Genomic DNA, 21603 nt, shown 5'->3' with positions numbered 1-21603 from the left:
TTTTTTTGAGATGGAGTCTTGCTCTGTCCCCCGGGCTGGAGTGCAGTGGCCGGATCTCAGCTCACTGCAAGCTCCGTCTCCCGGGTACCTGCCATTCTCCTGCCTCAGCCTCCTGAGTAGCTGGGACTACAGGCGCCCGCCACCGCGCCTGGCTAGTTTTTTTGTATTTTTAGTAGAGACGGGGTTTCACCGTGTTAGCCAGGATGGTCTCGATCTCCTGACCTCAGGGTTTCACCGTGTTAGGATGGTCTCGATCTCCTGACCTCGTGATCTGCCCGTCTCGGCCTCCCAAAGTGCTGGGATTACAGGCTTGAGCCACCGCGCCCGGCCTTGTATGATAATATTCAAAGAAATAGGAGGGAACTGTGGTTCTTTCTCTGCCTGGAGATACCTGCTTCAGTAGAATGACTGTGGAAACATTCCTGAGACTGAGGCTCACCTCGAGTTATATTCGCTTGTCCCCCAGCCACAGGCCAAGGTGACGCATGAGAAGTCAAATCCCACAAGCAGGATGGACGCTCATGGGGACACACTCAGACCAGAAACCTCACGCCAGACATGAGCACACGCTTCGTCGGGATATAAACCCAACATTCCCACACAAGGCAAGCTTCAGTGCAGGCTGCACATGGCACCCTCGTGCGTGGTGAAACGTGGGGCCTTGGCTACAGAGCTGTCCTCCCGGTGTCTACTGTGGTCATCCAATGAGAGGCTTCTCCCAGGGTCCAGGTTTCTGGGCCAGTCCTAGTCCTGGGAGCTTCCCAGTGTAAAAACTAAGCAACAGCAGCCCTGGACGTCCCACCTCAGTCCAACAGCAAAGGGGATGAGAATGGGGGCACCCTCCTTGACTGGAGCATGTGCTGAATCCCCTTGGTCAGGGCACACGTCAAGGAAGCCGCCCTGCTGAGCTCTTGGGTGGCTCCCACCCCACTCCCCATGCCTGCCCCTGCCTCTGCTGGGGGCCTGGAACCTCCCAGTGGAGGCTGCATCTGGGCTTTGGCTACTGACTCGGCCTTGCAGCGTCCAGAGCTGCCCAGGGTTCCATGCTCCCAGCACAGGCATCTGGGAGCCAACCATGGTGACACACTGCTGTAGTAACTTGTGCTGAGCAGCCCAGGCTGCTGGAAGTACGTGCCCCTGCTGCTGGCCACTGTGGTCTGACACGTCACCAGCGGCTGTGCTGAACCTGTGTGTTAAAGGGTGTGATGAACAGATGGATCTGTGTATAACAGAATTTGACACTGCCGTCATTTTCCCGAGGTGGACTGGACCTCAGAGGCGGTCAAAGCAGCGAAACGGGAAACGCTGCCTCTCCAGAGCCTGGAATCAGCTAATTCCCAGCACGTTGGTTTTCTCTCATTTATTAGAAAGCAACATACCCAGAATTACCAAAATGCCGCTTATGGTATATAAATAGCCACCACTGATGTGGTCCAGTTTTTGGTCAAGGAAGACAGTGAGAACTGACTTCTGCTGACCCTACAGTGAAGCAGCCTTGGCTGGTGACATCAGCAAAGCACCAGCCACTGAAGGTCTGTGGACACTTAGGGCAGACAAGAACAAGCCCAGAACAGGCCCGTGGTGTTTGAGGTACAACCCTGCCCTGCCCTCCCTGGGCTCAGCCTGACGGAAGCTCTCTTCGGGGCACTGCCAGGCACAGTGGCCACCAGCCACGGAGACACATTCCATGCCACTCACCAGCCACGGAGATGCATTCCATGCCACTTGCCAGCCACAGAGACATTCCATGCCACTTGCCAGCCACGGAGACACATTCCATGCCACTCGCCAGCCACGGAGATGCATCCCATGCCACTCCTCAGGGAGATGCAGCTCAACCACAGTGAGATCCACCTCACACCCACAAGGATGGCCAAGAAGGTAGGCATGGGTGGAGATGCAAAAAACCGGAAACTTCTGTTAAAACAGGGACCCTAGGCCGGGCGCGGTGGCTCAAGCCTGTAATCCCAGCACTTTGGGAGGCCGAGATGGGCGGATAACGAGGTCAGGAGATCGAGACCATTCTGGCTAACACCGTGAAACCCCGTCTCTACTAAAAAAATACAAAAAACTAGCCGGGCGAGGTGGCGGCCGCCTGTAGTCCCAGCTACTCAGGAGGCTGAGGCAGGAGAATGGCGTAAACCCTGGAGGCGGAGCTTGCAGTGAGCTGAGATCCTGCCACTGCACTCCAACCTGGGCGACAGAGCAAGACTCTGTCTCAAAAAAAAAAAAAAAAAACAGGGACCCTAAGACTGACAGAACAGAGTCTTCATGGCAATCAGATGGCAAATTACAAACAGGACCTAAGGCTGGGCTGTGTGAGGTTCAAGTTATACACCCACACTTACAGAATAAACCATGTTCTGGGGCCACAAGATGTTTCTCTCTAGCAGCTAAGCAAGCTCTGGCCTCAAGACAAGCAATGTTGAAGCAACTGCAGCTTACCCAGCTCACACGCGGACTCACTGATCCCTGCTCCACCAGCCATGACTACGGCCCTGACTGGACTCAACGCTGACGGCGGTAACTTTCTCCTGATCAGAGAGCACCAAAGTATGCATGGCCCTGGCTGGTGTAGAGGCTGCACACAGAGTGCCTTCCCGTCCCCACTTCAGCTTTTCGCATGCACGGTCTAATTATTCATAATGCATTCAAATATGATGCCTCCCCCCCAAGGTGAAGATGGGACCTACATAACGTGTGTTTGCCTGTTACACACGTCCATGTTCCCCTTTTGTGAATATTCATACCGTTCTGTGACCTGTTGAACACGTGCGCCTGGCCAAGCTGTTGGGCACACACCCGCCACAGCCTCCTCACTTCGGAAGTGCCTGCTTGTGTCTCTGCCAGAGGCTCCACTTCCCAGCCTGGCAGGACAGCCACCCTGCAGGGTGCAACCCTTTCTAAGAAACAGCTCGGTCCACCTGCGTTGAAGCTGGTTTAAAAAGCTCTCCTCCCCAGATTTGTGAAAGTTGTGATTGTTCAGTGGACACCTCACGTGTTGCTGGTGGGAAGGTCACATGTGGAGACAGCTGGGCAAAGCCTTGGGACGTTAAATGCAGAGTCACTTATGACCCAGCACTTCCCTCCTATGCACCTTGTACACCGCAGATCAGTGAAGCCTACGTCCACACAGAAACGTGTACGCAAATCTCTCCGCAGCACTGTTCACAGTAGCCAAAACCTAAAAACTAGCCCCATGTCCATCAGCTGATGAATGGATAATGAAACATGGGAAATCCGCACCAGGAGAGAAAAAGGAGCGAGGCACCAGCACGGGCACCACGTGGATGAACCCGGAACCCAACGTTAAGTGAAGGCAGGCTCCGGAACCTGCCGCTAAATGAAGGAAGGCTCCAGCTGTAGGGAGTGTCCCAGGCACAGCCAGAGATTAAAGGGCGCCAGGGCCGGAAGGGGGGGCTGGGACGGGGCACGGTGGCCAGGAGTGGGTGGGGTTTGTTTTGGGGATGATGAGAATGTTCTTAGATTGTATGTGGTGATGGCTGCTCACCTCTATAAGCCTTTTGCTAAAAACCATGGACTGAGTGGATACAGTGTGTGAATTCTCTCTCAGTCCAGCACTTTGTTTGAAAAAGGTGGACGATGCCAACATCACTAACCACCAGGGAGACGCAGGCCACGGCCAAGCACGGCTCACTGGAGTTGTGAGGATGGAAACACCAGCCTGCCTCCCTCAATTCAGACCTCAGCGTGGATGCAAAGATGTCTGGGACGGGGACTGGCAGCTGATTAGAGACGCAACCGCTGAACCTGTGGACCGTGTTCAAACAAATGCCAGCAGAATGCAAAGGCAACTGTTACAGGAGGCAGAAAGAAATGGTTTAGGTAGGGTAAAGCCAGTCTCTGGCAGAAAACTTGCCTTTTCACAAAAAGCAGCTCAAAAATAGCTCCCTTTCTAACCTCTGAGTTCAAAATCACTTCTCCTCTTAACAACAAGCAGGCTAAAAGAGCAGACTGTAAGTCACAGATGAGACAGCTCGGGCCCAGAAGGAGTCAGCGGGGAGTTTCCTGGGTAATCGCCAAACTTCACAGTTACACAACGGGCCTCAATAAAACAGTGGACCCTAATAAGCACATTCCTTTCCCTTTAGGGAAACTAAAAGCAGACTGTCCGGGGTGCCTGTAGCCCCAAGAAGATGTCTGGGAACAGACCCAGAGACCTCCCAGAAAAGCGTCACAGAGCAACACAGACTAAGAGTCTGATAGGAACTCTTCTCTATACAGATAGCACACCTGGTCCCAGCTAAATCCTTGGGCCCTGGGAGGACAGGACATCCCTCCTCCAGCCCCTCATCACTAGCCCATTTATGAAAACCTTGACAGGCTGGGCGCGGGGGCTCACGCCTATAATCCCAGCACTTTGGGAGGTTGAGTCGGGCAGATCACAAGGTCTGGAGATCAAGACCATCCTGGCCAACACGGTGAAACCCCACCTCTACTAAAAATACAAAACTTAGCCGAGTGTGGTGGCGTGTACCTCAGGAGGCTGAGGCAGGAGAATCGCTTGAACCCGGGAGGTGGAGGTTGCAGTGGGCCAAGATCATGCCACAGCACTCCAGCCTGGGTGACAGGAAAATCCAAACAAACAAAAAAGTCTTGACATCTTGACTACAACTTGGCAACCCACTCAGTTCCCCTCTGTGACGGAGAGCTGTTCTTTCCTTTTGCTTATTAAATTTCTGCTCCAAACTCACTCGTGTGTGTGTGTGTGCGCGTGTGTGTGCGCGTGTGTGTGCGCGTATGTGCCTGCGTGTATGTGTGTGCGTGCGTCTGCGTGTATGTGTGCGTGTCTGCGTGTGTATGTGTATGTGTGCGTGTGTCTGTGTGTGTGCGTGTCTGTGTCTGTGTGTATGTGCGTGTGCGTGTCTCTGTGTGCGTGTCTGTGTGCATGTATGTGTGCGTATGTGTCTGCGTGTATATGTGTGCGTGTGTCTTCGTGTGTCTGTGTCTGCGTGTATGTGTCTGTGTCCGCGTGTCTGTGCGCGTCTGTTGCGCGTGTGTGTCTGTGTCTGTGTGTGTGCGTGTCTGTGTGTGTGTGTCTGTGTGTGTGTGTGTGTCTGTGTGTGTGTGTCTGCGACCTCAATCTCCTTGGCCATGAAACCAAGCACCTTGGTATTTACCCCAGACCACAAGGCGACGTCACGACAATTGCCGTTTATCGGGGATTGATAACGGCTCAGGACCGCTGGGTGCACAGACATGAGATGTGGGCCTGGCCACACGCAGGAGGTGGGAGGAGCGGGCACTGTGGGCACACTCAGGAAGTGGGAGGAGCAGGCACCGTGGGCACACGGGAGGTGGGAGGAGCGGGCACCGTGGGCACACTCAGGTGGGAGGAGCGGGCACCGTGGGCACACTCGGGAGGTGGGAGGAGCGGGCACCGGGGCACTCGGGAGGTGGGAGGAGCGGGCACCGGGGCACACTCGGGAGGTGGGAGGAACGGGCACCGGGGCAGCTGTGGCACATCAGGCAGGCCCATCCCGGTCCTTCCACAGTGGCACGGGGGCCTGGAGCCTTCCCCAGAGTTTCGAGAAGAGATGTGAGAGGGGAAGAGAAGCGGTTTGCCCGACGGGAAGGACACCAGCTGAGCACACAGAGGAAGAGGTGGGAGGGGCAACAGGAAGGCAGAAGTGTCAGTGACAGTGGGGACCAGGTGGGAGGGGTTGGGGTGGGGGCTGAGGGGTGTGCCAAGGCCATGCCGGCGGCAGGATGGTGAGCACTCACCTGCTGGGCCACCAGCTGCTGAGGGCTCAGGCAGGCATCTGTGGCTGGGCCTCGAGGGCTCTTTGCAACCTTCACGGAGCACAGAATAGGGAGGAGGGACCTTCAGTGTGTAGTGCAGGGCTGGGCTGTCCACATACTCCCATCTCCTTACCTCTCTGGAGGAAGGGGGTGGGTCTTGAACGTAGGATAATGACAGCAAGGAGCACATCAGTCACGTGGGAGGGGCACAGTGTGAGCCGCCCCCACCTGCATGTGGGCCTGCACTGGCAGGGTCCCCATGGCCTTGGGAACCTGAGACACGGGGGGACGGCAGATAGAGTGCCTTCCTGGTGGGCCACGGACCACAGGCCCCTCTCCTGGCAGGCCACGGAGGGTAGGCCCCTCTGCTGGCAGGCTGCGGACCGTAGGCCCCTCTCCTGGCGGGCCGTGAACCGTAGGCCACTCTTGGCTGTTGGCCGGTCGGCTGCTGGGCCTGAACTGTGACTTGCTGGGCATTCATCTAGGAACTCAAATTATGGAATGAGAACACCATTTCCCCTGTTGTCTTCCCAGCTTCTCCCCCACCTCCCCTTTTCCCTAGTTTATAAAACAAGAGAAAAGGGAGAAAGCAAAAAGTTGGAAAGAAATAGAAGGAAGATAAATAGACGACCTTGGTGCCACCACCTGGCCGTGATGGTTAAAATAATAATAATAATATTAACCCCTGACCAAAACTACTGGTGTTATCTGTAAATTCCAGATATTGTATGAGAAAGCACTGTAAAACTTTTTGTTCTGTTAGCTGATGTATGTAACCCCCAGTCACATTCCTCACACTTATTTGATCTATCATGACCTTTTCACGTGGACCCCTTAGAGTTGAAAGCCCTTTAAAGGGCTAGGAATTTCTTTTTCAGGGAGTTCGGCTCTTAAGACGCGAGTCTGCCGACGCTCCTGGCCAAGTAAAAACCTCTTCCTTCTTTAATCTGGTCTCTGAGGAGTTTTGTCTGTGGCTCATCCTGCTACAAAATAACAGGCCTTAGAGAAGGAGCGGGAAGACAGTGAGCTATGGAGGGGCGGCCAACCCCTCCTTCACCTTTCCAGATGTGAGTGTTCCGGACAGCCCTGTGCATTCTGGTTGCTGAGAGACTCTAGGGCGAGTTGGAGGAGTCTAGCCCTCCAGGAGCGAGGTCTACACTATCAGGAAGACAGAGCAAGGCTAGCCACAAGTGGCTCACACCTGTAATCCCAGCACTTTGGGAGGCCGAGGCAGGTGGATCACCTGAGGTCAGGAGTTCGAGACCAGCCTGGCCAACATGGTGAAATCCCGTCTCTAATAAAAATACAAAAATTGGCCAGGCGCAGTGGCTCAAGCCTGTAATCCCAGCACTTTGGGAGGCCAAGACGGGCGGATCACGAGGTCAGGAGATCGAGACCATCCTGGCTAACACTGTGAAACCCCGTCTCTACTAAAAAAAATACAAAAAAAAAACTAGCCGGGCGAGGTGGCGGGCACCTGTAGTCCCAGCTACTTGGGAGGCTGAGGCAGGAGAATGGCGTAAACCCAGGAGGCGGAGCTGGCAGTGAGCTGAGATCCGGCCACTGCACTCCAGCCTGGGCGACAGAGCAAGACTCCGTCTCAAAACAAACAAACAAACAAAAAAAAAAAATAGCTAGGCGTGGTGGCGAACGCCTGTAATCCCAGCGACTCGGGAGGCTGAGGTGGGACAACTGCTTGAACCCGGGAGGTGGAGGTTGCAGTGAGCCAAGATTGCATCACTATACTCCAGCCTGGGTGACAGAGTGAGACTCCGTCTCAAAAAACAAAAAAAAAAGGAAGGCAGAACGAGTCCACCTGCCAGGGCACAGGCAGGGTCCTGGGCCTGAAAGGCCCACAGCCACCCCCACTCAAACAGTCGTAGGCCCCCTATCAGCCCCGGTTCCAAGGAGATGGTCCTTGTCACTGGATAGATGCAAACTTGGGCAACTGAAAGGTGGACCCACAGGCTCAGCTGGGCCTGGTCTCCGCAGGAGACCCGAGAGGCCCGTCCAGGCGTCAGGAGGAGAACCACCCCCAAGCTCTCGCCCAGGACAGGGTGGCAGTCATGTCTCTGGAAGGTGGCACGAGACCAGGCAGCAGGCACAGTCAGCAAAACTGGCCACACCCGCGGAGTTAGGGAGCAGAGGAGGGCACGGCCTCCCCAGAGCACAGCTGTGCCCGTCCAGGCCCAGAGGGAGGCGGTGGGTAGGGTGTGCCACCTGCGTGTGGCTCACCTGCTGCGGCTCCCCGGGCACTCCCAGGCCTTACTGATTAAGCAGAGAGAAGCCCAGGGTGGGGGCGGCCTCTCAGGCCTTTCAGAGAAACCTCACGCCGTTTCTGGAGAAGTGCGCCCCTGACCCAAGGCCCTCCCTTGCCAATGACACTGCTGGGGTCCACATCACTGTGGGGAGGCGTGGGAAAGAAAAAGAAACCACTGCATGGGTGGCAGGGACGAGCTGCACCCGAAGGCGCTCCCCCCGCGGGCCCCGCTGTGCTCCTGGACCGCATCCTCCCGTGGCTGAGGCAGGAGGCGCATCCAGGCTCCCCCATCTGCGTCCCAGCCTCAGCTCTGCTACAGAGAGGCTGCCAGGCTGGGGCAGGCAGCACGATGGCCCACACCCCTAGCTCCCCCAGCATCCCTGCCGCTGGCAGCTCCATTGCCAGCCAGGGTCTGGCATCTCTGAGCCAGGCAGCCCAGCTTCCTGGGCCATGCCATTTGCACCAAGACCCTGAGAAGTCAGCCCAGGCTCCACACAGTTGTTTGGCACATCCCAGGAGATGTCCTCACTGCAGTCCAGCCCTCCCCATGGCTTCTGCTCCCAGGGGCTGCGCTGGGCAGGGGTGGGAGGCAACACCAGCTGCCCACTCCAGGAAGGCCTGGGGGCTCATAGGAGGCACCCGAGGGTGGCGGCTGCTCTGGGCTGTGGCCTTGGGGGAGCAGCTCCCCTGGACCACACCAGGAGACTCTACCATTAGCAAAAATGACAGGGAAAAGGCCTCTGTAGCACTGTCCTGTGACTGTGGGCAGAAAAGGAGGCCTCGCTCCTGCTCAAGGAACCTTCTAGAATGCACCTGCTGCTGCTTGCAGTTCTCTTCTTGGTGGGGCCTACAGCTCCTGGTCCAGGTGACAGCGCTTCCCATAAGGTGGGAGAGAATCATCGCCCACCAAGCCCACAGCTCTGGGGCCAGCAGGCAAAAGGCGAAAGCCCTGCTCATATTCCAAACCAGTGGCCTTTGAACACCATGCGCCTGCTGTTCAAAACTGTGCCTTAGGATATGAGAACAGAGCTCGCAGGGACTAACACGCAAGTCAGGAAACTGCTTCTGAGGAGCCCGACCCTCCGTGGGCTGCCACTCCCCGCCGGCACCTCGACGCCACACAACCCTCCGTGGGCTGCCACTCCCCGCCGCACCTCCACGCCACACAACCCTCCGTGGGCTGCCACTCCCCGCCGCACCTCCACGCCACACAACCCTCCGTGGGCTGCCACTCCCCGCCGCACCTCCACGCCACACAACCCTCCGTGGGCTGCCACTCCCCGCCGCACCTCCACGCCACACAACTGAGCTGCTCTTTAATAACCCAAGTTCCGCAACACTCCTTATTCTGATTTTATATTCCCATTCCGTTCTCCCACAGACTTAGTCCTAATGTATTTTATGCTTGGAATCCTTTGACAGCTCCCATACACTTCTGTGCAACAGAAATGTGTACAAAAATTGATCACGAGGCTCTAGGTGTTCAAAAACAATGATCCCGACTGAGAAATCATTACAATTAGTATTGGTATGCAAGTAGTCAAAATAACATAAGCATATTACAAAATAACATAAGCATGGTAATAACTAAATATAAAAAGTGAAATTTAACCCCAGTGAGATGGATCAGGCTGTAAACTGCCTGATTCTGTCACTGTTCAGGGCGCCACTTGTAACCGCCCTTAATCCCTGGTGGACTGAACAAAGGGGGTGAACGTGGGAATAAAAGACAAGAGACAAGAGAGTATATTTGGGAAAAGGGGTCGGGGGCACCTTGCCTCTAGTGGACAAGGGCCCTGAGCTTTACACAGCCCTCCGTATTGATTGGTAAAAGTGACAGCGAGAAAGGGAGGGATGATTGTCAGGTAACTGGCAGTCTGCCCGTTTGGTTCACAGCAGGCTCGAACAATAGGTGCTAGATTTCCCAGTAGATAACTTCAAGGAGTCCAGAGCCAGGGAGTGACCGCCCTCAGCAAATCTTCTGGCAGCAGACGCAGTCATGAGTTTTACTTACATCCTACATTCATGATAAACAGTTTGCTGTTTGATCATGCAGCCTCCAGTGGAATGCTGAGTTGGTCACGATCCCTTTGGCCTTTTTGACTCTCAACATCAGGCTATTTGATTTTTTTTCTTTTCTTTTTTTTTTTTTTGAGACGGAGTCTCGCTCTGTCGCCCAGGCTGGAGTGCAGTGGCACGATCTCCACTCACTGCAAGCTCCGCCCCCTGGGTTCACGCCATTCTCCTGCCTCAGCCTCCCATGTAGCTGGGACTACAGGTGCCCGCCACCTCGCCCGGCTAGTTTTTTGTATTTTTAGTAGAGACGGGGTTTCAAAGTGTGAGCCAGGATGGTCTCGATCTCCTGACCTCATGATCCTCCTGTCTCGGCCTCCCAAAGTGCTGGGATTACAGGCGTGAGCCACCGCGCCCAGCTTGATTTTTTTTTCAATCAGTTCATTCATCCATGGGACGACATAGATTCAGCATCAGCGCTGTTCTTATTTTTTGTATTTATAGATCAAAACACCAAGGAAACCCCATGCCCGTCATTAAGCAGATGGCACCAGGAGTTTTGCCACTTGACTCTGAGCCCTTCTGAAGACTTCATCAGTCAGAGCTTGACAGGTTCTCCTTCACATGTGGCCCAAAGCCAGAAGAGAAGCCTCCTGGCCTGCAGGCAGCTTCGTGGGTGGCACGTGGCCTCCTCAACCTTGATGGCGGCACTCGGGGCTGTCCTCTGGCAGAGCCCTCACCAGGCAGCAGCTGATGAGAAGACCCGGATGATGATGGAAGCTCTGGAGACGTTCCTAAGGTCGTGTGACTGTGTTTGGAAGGTCTTTGCATCTGTGCAGCTCAGCATGAGGGGCAGATCAGCAGAGCCGCACTCTGGCAGCCTGGGGTGGTCAACTGATTGTTGCTGTCCTCAGGCTCATGCTCCAGTCTCACTGTGCATGGCTCCCAGCCCCTCCCTTGGCCCCAGGGGGACCCTCCAGTGAGCATCACCGTCTACTCTCCAGCACGCCCTCTGTCCCTGCGCTTTGCTTTCCACATCGAGGGCTATTTGCCTTCTTAAGGTGAGTTTGTTTGTGGCAAATGTTTTCAGTTTTTGTCTGTCTTTGTTTCACTCTTATCCTTGAAAGATAGTTTAATCCCAGTGCTTTAAAGCTACTTCTGGTTTCCACAGTTCCTAGTAAGAAGGGAGATGTCCATGGAATCCCTTTCCTTTGTGAGAAATCTGTTTTCCTCCTGGGTTCTTTCATGGTTTTTTCATCTGCTTTGAGTGCCACAGTTTGCCCAGATGTGTCAGGCACAGATATCTTTGTATCCCGCTAGGGACTTGTATTTCTTCAGTCTTTAGACTGGTAAGTTAAACCCATTCTGGAAAATTCTCAACCATCCACTCTTTTTTTTTTTTTTTTTTTTTTTTGAGACGGAGTCTCACTCTGTCGCCCAGGCTGGAGTGCAGTGGCGCGATCTCAGCTCACTGCAAGCTCCGCCTCCCGGGTTTACGCCATTCTCCTGCCTCAGCCTCCCGAGTAGCTGGGACTACAGGCGCCCGCCACCTCGCCCAGCTAGTTTTTTGTATTTTTTTAGTAGAGACGGGGTTTCACCATGTTAGCCAGGATGGTCTCGATCTCCTGACCTCGTGATCCGCCCGCCTCAGCCTCCCAAAGTGCTGGGATTACAGGCTTGAGCCACCGCGCCCGGCCAACCATCCACTCTTTGAATAGTTTCTTTTTTCATTCTCTTCTGAAACTCAGTTGAATGTCAGATCTTCTCATCCCTCCCTCTTCTTTTCTTATTTTTTGCAGAGATGGGGTCTCACTATGTTGCTCAGACTGGTCTTGAACTGCTTGGCTCAAACAATCCACCCACACTGGCCTCCCAAAGGGCTGGGGTTACAGGCCTGAGCACTGCAGCCAACCTGTCTTCTTTGTCTTGTTTCCTAGTCTCATGCCACCATGATTATTTCTCCAGATCTCTCTGCAGCTAACAAATTCCCTAATGTATTGTTTAACTCTTCCATTAAGTTTTTTAAAACTGCAGTATAGGCTGGGCGTGGTGGCTCATGCCTGTAATCCCAGCACTTTGGGAGGCCGAGGCAGGAGGATCACAAGGTCAGGAGATTGAGACCACCCTGGCTAGCACGGTGAAACCCCGTCTCTACTAAAAACACAAAAAAAATTTAGCCAGGCACGGCAGCGGGCGCCTGTAGTCCCAGCTACTCGGGAGGCTGAGGCAGGAGAATGATGTGAACCCGAGAGGCGGAGCTTACAGTGAGCCGAGATCGTGCCACTGCACTCCAGCCTGGGCAACAGGGTAAGACTCCGTCTCAAAACAAAAACACAAAAACACTGCAGTATAATTTACATACAGTCCAAGTCGCTGTTTCTGATGCATACTTCAGTTTTGATCAATGCACACAGCCATGTAACAACCATCAGCATCAAGATACAGAATCTTTCCACAGCCCCCCAGAATTCCCTCTTGCCCCTTTGAAAGTCAATCCTTCCACTGCCCCAGGCCCAGGTGACCACAGATCTCTTCTCTGTTGCTATAGTGTTGCCTTCTCCAGAACGTCATATAAAAACAAAAACTGCAGCCTTCTAAGTGTGGCTTCTTTCACTCTGCACAAGACATTTCAGGCTTATTCCTGCTGCCTCCAGCATCAGTGGTCCAGCCCTCTCTCCTGCTGAGTGCTGTTTTATGGAATCAGTGGGCCGCCATTTGTTTACCTATTGGCTAGTTGAAGAGTGTCTGGGTTGCTTCCAGTTTTAGGTAAATGAATAAAGCTGCTGTGAACACTTGCATTTTTCATTGTGGTTACAGTATTTGGTTATCATTTGGGACATATGTCTTCATTTCTTTGGTGTGAAGAATGAGGGGTGAGATTGCTGGGTTATACAGTAAATGATTGTTTTATTTTATAAGAAACTGCCAAACTGATTCCAGAGGGCTCCACTATCTTACAGTCCCACCAACAAGGTATGAGAATTTCTGTTGTTCCACACCCTCACTAGCACTTAGTTTTGGCGTTTTTTTTTTTAAGGCATTCTCACGGGTGTGCAGTAGTTTCTCATTGTGATTTTGATTTGCATTTCCCAGAGGACAGTGCTTATTTGCCACCTAGAGAGGTTCCTTGGTGGACTGTCTGCTCAAATCTGTTGCCCACTACAAAATAAGCTGTTTTTGTATTAGTAAGCTTTGACAGTTCTCTGTATGTTCTGTTTACATGTCTTTAATCAGCTACACAACTGGCAAAGGTTTTCTCCCAGTAACTTGTCTTTTCATTCTCTAAACAATGGTTTTCACATAGCAAAAAGGTTTAATTTTATTAAAGTATGACTTGCCAATTTTTTCCTTTTATAGGCTCTATTTTTGGTGTCATATCTAAGAAATGTTTAATCTATAGCCATAAAACTTTCTTCCTATGTTTCATAGTTTGAATTTTATGTTTGGGTCTATGATCCACTGAGTTAATTTTCTATGGGGTGTGAGGTAGGGATCAAGATTACTTTCATTAAGTTTTGAGTTTCAATTATTACATTTTTCATTTTTAGATGTTCTATTTGGTTCATTTAGTGTCTGCTTAGCCTCTGATAATCTCTTGCTTCCTATTCATGCTTTTTAGCTTCTCCTTGTTTCTTCAAACACATTAAACATATTTGCATTTCCTGTTCTAACATCTGAGTCTTTGTAGGTGTGGTTCTTTTGGCCATCACTTCTGAGCCCCCTTATCTTGCATTTGCTATGATTTTCCACTATGAGCTTATAGTCTAGGGATCCTGCTGGCTGGAATTCTTTGAGGCCTGGGTTGGGGGTTCCTCCTGCAAGAATATACATTCTAGCAGAGGCCTGGGGGCACTATAGACCCAGATATGCTTGCAATTAAAAGTCACAGTTTGCAGTTCTTTTGAACATGTCAATAATATGAACTTTGGCTCTACACCTGTAGTGGAGAGTGCTAGCCAGGGGCCATAAATTTATAGGAGGGGCTTTTTTTTTTTTTTTTTAGAGACGGAGTCTCGCTCTGTCACCCGGGCTGGAGTGCAGTGGCCGGATCTCAGCTCACTGCAAGCTCTGCCTCCTGGGTTCACGCCATTCTCCTGCCTCAGCCTCCTGAGTAGCTGGGACTACAGGCGGCCGCTACCTCGCCCGGCTAGTTTTTTGTATTTTTTAGTAGAGACAGGGTTTCACCATGTTAGCCAGGATGGTCTTGATCTCCTGACCTCGTGATCCACCCGTCTCGGCCTCCCAAAGTGCTGAGATTACAGGCTTGAGCCACCGTGCCCAGCCAGGAGGGACTTTTTAAAGATGTTCCATCCACAGCCATGGCCAAGTGAGATACTGTTCCTGCAGTGAAGCTCAGAGGAGTAGTTTGCCCACTTCACCATTTCCTGGTAGTGTTTGCTGTATCCCTTTGTGAGCCCAGCCTTATATGGGGGTCTCCAATTTGGTTCTGCAGCTCCCTGGGCCCAGGGCTTCTCCAGACTGCTCCTGAAACTCACCTCAAAGTTCTAGGTCATCTGGGTCCATCGGGACCCAGGTCATAGAGTGTCTTTAGCACAGACTTACCTCCTTAGACTTCAGCTCTCGCCTGGTTTCTAGACTTACTATCCTGCAGACTCATTCATGGTTTTATATATCTTACCTGGCAATTTTTGAAAATCCAGCATTTTTAGATGTTTTGTTGAGATAGATTTTCAGGTTCTCTCATCTACCATATTACCAGAAATAGAAGTCCTTGTCAGAGTGATTTTTCACAGAAATCATTGTAAATATTTTGAAAAATTATACTCTATAGCAAAGCAAGCTCTCCCCCAGAGAGCAAATATATGTAAGAATTACAGGGTCCGAGTTCCTTAACACTCGGCCCCTACCCACCTCCAGGAGCCTCCTCAGCTCTGCTCATCAGGCTGCCTCCAAAAGGAAGGGGCTGAGTCCAGCCCCACTCTGGCCTAAGGGGCCTGAACGATGAGTGTGAGATGCAGCTCCCACAAAGCCAAGTGGCCACTTACCTTCTGCTGTGGTGCAGCGGGCCTGGGGTGGCTGAGGGCTGCACACCTTTTTGCTGCTGGTGCTGTTTCAGCTTTTGGAGCTGCTGCACATGCAGAGGCTGCGCAACCAGTCTGGCCCCCTGTGGTGACAGGAGAGAGACAGCACACAGGACACACGAAGCACATGTGGACAAGGAGCTTCATCTCACACTCATCATTGCCGCTGATTTGCTCAGACGAGTAAACTGCATGGCAATGACAGTAAAGGAAATGCCTGCTGCCTTAAAAAGGAGAAATAACGTCCATGCTGCATCTCCCCTTAATAGCGGCAAGCAGCTCTCACTGGGGGGTATTGCGGTCTCTGCTCCATTTGCTTAGAAGGGGGAGGTGCAAGGAATGAGGCTCTAATTAGGCATCTTAAAAAATTAACACATGGCAAAACAACTCAGCAACTTCTAGAATGAGAAATTTAGAAAGGTTTGATGCAACTCACTCAAGTGAGTTGTTTCGAGTTTGGTGAGGTGAAGTTGGCTGCCTACCTGCCGCTTTCTGCAGCTATCCTGTTGCGTTGATGGAGGTGCTGTGACCCTGGCTGACAGCACCGCAACTGCCAGGACAGACACCACAGAAGGCGTGGCCAGAGCAACCTGGGCCATCTGGGACATCAGCGCCGACATCAGTCTTGGGCCTTGCAGGTGGGAGGTGGAGTCTAAATAACAAGAAACAAGGATCACACGTGTCCTGCTCTGTCACACCGTGTTATCCTTCCTCAGGGACTGGAATCATCAACCCACCTCAGGTATTAAAAACCATGATAAGGCCGGGCGCGGCGGCTCACGCCTGTCATCCCAGCACTTTGGGAGGCTGAGGCGGGTGGATCACCTGAGGTCAGGAGTTTGAGACCAGCCTGGCCAACATGGTGAAACCTGGTCTCTACTAAAAATACAAAATTAGCCGGGCGCGGTGGTGCACGCCTGTAATCCCAGCTACTGTGGAGGCTGACACAGGAGAATCACTTGAACCCGGGAGGGGAAGGTTGCAATGAGCTAAGATTGGGCCATTGCACTCCAGCCCGGGCAACAAGAGTGAAACTCCTTCTCAAAGAAAAAAAAAAAAAAGCTAGGCGTGGTGGCTCACACCTGTAATCCCAACACTCTGGGAGGCCAAGGCAGGTGGATCACCTGAGGTCAGGAGTTCAAGACCAGCCTGACCAACATGGTGAAACCCTGTCTCTACTAAAAATACAAAACTTAGCCGGGCATGGTGGCACATGCCTGTAATCCCAGCTACTCAGAGGCTGAGGCAGGAGAATCGCTTGAAACCGGGATGCAGTGGCTGTGATGAGCTGAGATCATACTATTGTACTCCAGCTGGGGCAACAAGAGCGAAACTCCATCTCAAAAAATAAAAATAAAAAAAGAAAGCAACGATGACTGAACGCTGACGAGCCAGGCTACCTGGAGGTTAGCCATGGTGGTACCTGTCAACAGGGCTCTGGGCCCGGAGCCGTGAGCTGGGGGCTCTGCTGTGGTAGGGGGTGGCGACTGCACTTGCACTTGTGTGGTTGACTGCGGGGCCCCGGGCAGGGTCTGCAGTGGTGGGGGTGGTGGGGGCAGCTACAGTTTCTGCTCCTGGAGTCGAATCAAGTGCTCCTGAAGATACACATAATACTCGTGTGTTTCCTTAGTTGGCAAGCTCGCTTATGCAAATCCGGAAGTTTATGTCTTTCTTTCTTCACTCATGCTTTTAAAAAGACTGTCAAAAGATGTACATCTAATCAGACATAGATGCTACTACCAGGTATCTCTGGTATCACTGGCTTGCTTTCAGGAGCCACGTGGTTCTTTTTTTTTTTTTTTTTCGAGACGGAGTCTCGCTCTGTCACCCAGGTTGGAGTGCAGTGGCACCATCTCCGCTCACTGCAAGCTCCACCGCCTCCCGGGTTCACACCATTCTCCTGCCTCAGCCTCCCTAGAAGCTGGGACTACAGGCGCCCACCACCACACCCGGCTAATTTTTTTGTATTTTTAGTAGAGACGGGGTTTCACCGGTTCGCCAGGATGGTCTCGATCTCCTGACCTCGTGATCCGCCCGCCTCAGCCTCCCAAAGTACTGGGATTACAGGCGTGAGCCACGGCACCCGGTCAAGCCACATGGTTCTAATGGCACATCCTGACTGGCCCTCGGCCCCTACAAATGCGCTGCCGGCAGCTCCCTTCCACACACAGGACACAACACACACTCTTGCACATGACACACAAAGCTCATGCAGAGACGCGCCGTCCTCAGAAACGCCTGCACACAAGGCTGGCCCTGGGCTGGCCTCGGGGAACCTGGGATTTGAGGAGGTTTCCCACCATTCTCTGACGCACAGCCCCTCATCCTCTGGGCCTGTGCTGCCTTCTCCCTGTGTTCTGAGTTCTCATCACACAGCCCCGAGCTTCCTGAATGCACTGCACTGCTCCCTGTCATGTGCATGTGTGCACTACTCCTGCTGCCATGAATTTCCCTCCCCCGTAACCATCTAGGAACTTCCTATTTGCTTTGAAGACTCAGCATGACCTCTATTCTCCCAGGTCAGGCACTTCTTCCTCTGCGCCTGCAGCACCTTCCCTGTGCTTTCTGATACCACCAGGACTGTGAGTTCCTAGGGTCATGTGTTGGTGTTCCACTTTGAGTAGGTAATTAAAAATAAATGGATGGATGGATGGATGGATGGGTAGATAAGAAGATGGGTGGATGGATGGGTAGATGGATGGACAGATGAGTACATGGATAGATGGATAGCTGGATGGGTGGATGGATGGATGAATGAATGGATGGGATGGCTGGCTGAGTGGGTGGGTGGATGGGTGGATGGGTGGATGGATGGATATATGGATGGGTGGGTGGGTGGGTGGGTGGATGGACAAGTTGGGAGGTGGATAGGTGGATGGGTGGGTGAGTGGATGAATGGAGGGACAGATGAGTAGGTGGACGGGTAGGTGGGTGAATGGATGGATGGATGAACAGACAGGTAGGTAGATGGATAGATGAGTGGGTGGGTGGGTGAGTGAATGAGTAGAAAAGCACTGAGACTATAGGTGTGAGCTGCTACCCTTGTATATGTATTTTTAAATTTAGGCCATTAAATTTGAAAAGATAAAGGATTATAAAAGTGTGATGTTTTTACAATTCTTTTTCTTTTTCTTTTCTTTTTTTTTTTTTTTTTTTTTTTTTTGAGACCCCAGAGTCTCACTCTGTCACTCCAGGTTGCAGTTTGCCAGTGGCCACTCGACTTGCGCTCTTACTGCAATTTTCTCTTCCCCAATTAATCCTCCCGGGTTCAAGCCATTCTCCTGCCTCCAGCTTCCCACCACGCTTCCCAAGTAGCTGGGACTACAGGCGCATGCCACCATGCCTGGCTAACTTTAATTTTAGTAGAGACGGGGAAAATATTTTTCTTAAATACAGCACAAACTCACATCTTAGGGGTGCACCAAGTCACATTTCAGCTGGATGCCTGCATGTCAAAATCTCTGATTAGCCAAAGCCAATATAACCATCAACAGAATAAACTCTGTGACAAATGAATAAATCTGACATTTTATTTTAAAATAATATTTTAAATTTAGGGGTCAAGTTTATTTTTATCTGTGAAAAAATCCCAAACTAGTACTTTTTCTTAAAAGACGTGTCAACAACAGAATGAAACGCTGTCCTCGAAGACGATTTTGCTCAGTGCTGTGAATGCCAGTCCATCCCAACACAGATCAGAATCAGCCTCTAATCTACTCTTCCCACCATGCTTGATATTATTACTTACATGTCTGGAAACACATATTGGTTCATAAAAGATAAAATGTGCTTCCTAAAGTGTTCTACCATGGAGTCTCTCTTTATGTGTGTAGCAACTATTAATCTATTTCTGTATTTTATTAGAAAGTTCTTGACAATTATTTGTGTGCACAAAATTAACAGCTTTCACAATAACCATTCATTGTGCGACAGCCTTCTACCACTGCAGCAACAGATACAGGTTCATATTTCAACTGACAGAACTTCTAAATATAAAGTCCCATAAGGGTTTTTTTTTTTTTTAATCCCAAGTCACCTGAATACATCACAAAGAAAACACTTACCATGTCACTTTTATTTTCAAGCGGAGCGCCTGCTTCAAAGATGCTGGCGTCTTTACCAACAAAGGTAGAATTCATAACGTTTTCAAGACTTCAGTCTCATTATGCCCTGTCACAAAGCGCAGGAGCATCACAACGAATTCTGACAGTTCACATTGGCAGTGGGCTTTAACATGACTACTACTTGAATAAGTACACAATATTAACTGAGTTGGTTACCTCTTTTTGAATATTTATTCAAATTTAATGTCTTTTCTGTTTCTCTTGAAATTCAATTTGCAGCTTAATTTCTACTATCTAAAAGAAAAAAATCATGAATTCAAATATAAAATCATTAGCTCCCGAGTGAAAACTTGAGGGCAAATTGTAGAGGAAAAGTGTGTTTACCTGCGCAGTACTAGACCAGGAACGCTGGATTTCTCTGGTAGTGGAGGTGCCGTCCGTCTCAGCCTGCTCGGCTCCTCCCTCCCGGTCTTGGCCTCTCTGCGCATCCTGGCCTGCAGCTGCCGGGCCACGGCTCTGACCATCTGAAGACAATCACCACATTGTCTGGGAGGGTCTCCATGCACACAGTAACATGGAAACATCTTGTGTTTTCACTAGATATACATATTTAATTCTGGAGAATTCCAAAGGAAGTCTACTATTTCCATTTTTAGTATCCATTCATGATACTGCTTCCATCAACAATTCTAATAATATTCAATATTAAAAAGTAAAATGGATATTCCCCTAGAAAATATCCCTTTACTGTCAGCCAAAGACACTTAAGTTAATGGGCAATGAAGTCCGGATGAAACATGAACCACAGTTATCACAGGGCTTTCTATGCAAACATAATTCAAGATAATCCTTCTCAATTTAGACTGTGCCATGGCCAGACATGAAATACCAGTTGGTATGAAATCGTCCACATGGCCGGGGGCAGTGGCTCATGCCTGTAATCCCATCATTTTGGAGGCCGAAGCAGGTGGATCACCTGAGATCGGAAGTTCGAGACCAGTCTGGCCAACATGGCAAAACCCCATCTCTACTAAAAATACAAAAAATTAGCTGGGCATGGTGGCAGGTGCCTGTAATCCTCACTACTCAGGAGGCTGAGGCAGGAGAGTCAATTTAACCTGGGAGGTGGAAGTTGTAGTGAGCCAAGATTGCGCCACTGAACTCCAGCTTGAGTGACAGAGTGAGACTCTGCCAAAAAAAAAAAAAGACTTAAAGTTAGTGATGAAAACTCAAACATTAAATTGGCCATATTAAATTTAGAAATCTTCTTTTACATAATATAATTACTTCTTCAATTCTCTTTCACGATGTGATTTCCGCAAAGTATTATTCCAACCCACCTTCTTCACAGAGGCCGCCTTCCACCTCCGCTCCTGGGCAAAATCTGTGGCCATCCACTGCATCTCCTCCAGCAGATAGCCCCAGTGAGACTTGGGCCGTGGGGCCTCCTGCAGCTTTGGCAGATGCCTCTGGGACCACAGACCTGCTCCGTAACGCACTGATGCACCTGGTTCTCCTGAAAGATAGGAGCAGTTCATCAGCTGTGAAGACAGAGACTCCAGCCCCTTTGTCACGGGCTCAGATTAAGGACCTGAATGAAGGAACGCGGTGCCCTGGCGGTCCCCAATGCAGACCACACTGGGTGCTGGTGGGGAGACCTGCAGTGCCCAGACACTGTGCACGCACCCCAGATGCCCCCTGCTCTAGAATCTGAGTAGGCTGGTGCCAAAGAATCACCAGAGAAGCAGCTATGGCCAGTTCTTCAGATGCCTTTACCGTCTGCCATATTATAGAGAAACATTTCAACTTCTAATTAAACAGCTTGTAGCAAAAGCAACTTCTCCCACAGATAACTGAGCTCTCTCACCAGCTTGATCTGCTCTGCAATCTTGTCCTAAGGGCTCTCCTATGGCCCCAGGGCTTGATGGTGGGGGTGGGGGTGGGGCGGGTGGTGCTGTACTCTGGGCTCTGGGCACCATGGCCACAGCCACACCTGCACATCTGGATGCAACTGGAGAGGCAGCTTTGTGACTTGCTGGGGGGTGCCGCTTGTCTGCACAGAGCAGATGGAAAGGGGTGCTGCCCACAGGAGCTGAGGGCGGATGAGGTGACAAGGGGCAGAGTGTTTGCAACAACTGGTTACCCTCAAGGGCAGCAAGCAACCCGTCACTAACACATTCAGTTCTCAGTTCCACTAAAACCTTTACCCGGAACGCTGACTTACGGCCCTCACCATTTCATCAGAAGCGCTTAGTAGAGGAAAAACATTGAACAAGTTAGATCTAGTCCTTTACACTCACTGGAAACACAGATTCCTGGAGAAGCACAGACCACCAAGAATATTCTGGCATGGCAGCCCATGCAGGTCAGGACTCAGCCTGTGCCCGGATTTGGAGGGCAGCCCCTCTGAGTACCTGCGATGGTGCCCGGGGAGCTACCTGCCCCTGGGTAGGGAGGTGGA

The 21603-nt window shown here is 51.3% G+C and overlaps 1 protein-coding gene across 1 annotated transcript in view; it reads right to left on the bottom strand.

Annotated features, from left to right (window-relative positions):
• Positions 1 to 19248, bottom strand: part of NOC4L (nucleolar complex associated 4 homolog) — a 32978-nt gene extending 13730 nt beyond the window's left edge. The window contains exons 1-4 of the mRNA XM_017868828.1: positions 19143 to 19248; positions 16502 to 16776; positions 15561 to 15730; positions 15043 to 15161 (exon numbers count right to left, since the gene is read on the bottom strand). The gene's annotated coding sequence lies outside the window, so the exon portion shown is untranslated. The remainder of the gene's footprint in view (positions 1 to 15042; positions 15162 to 15560; positions 15731 to 16501; positions 16777 to 19142) is intronic.
• Between the last annotated feature and the right edge of the window lie 2355 nt (positions 19249 to 21603).

This window comes from Rhinopithecus bieti, unplaced genomic scaffold (assembly GCF_001698545.2).
Source record: "Rhinopithecus bieti isolate Rb0 unplaced genomic scaffold, ASM169854v2 scaffold_4907, whole genome shotgun sequence".
Lineage (NCBI taxonomy): Eukaryota > Metazoa > Chordata > Mammalia > Primates > Cercopithecidae > Rhinopithecus > Rhinopithecus bieti.
Note: the sequence above shows the minus strand (reverse complement) of the source record. Positions and strands in the feature narration are given on the sequence as shown.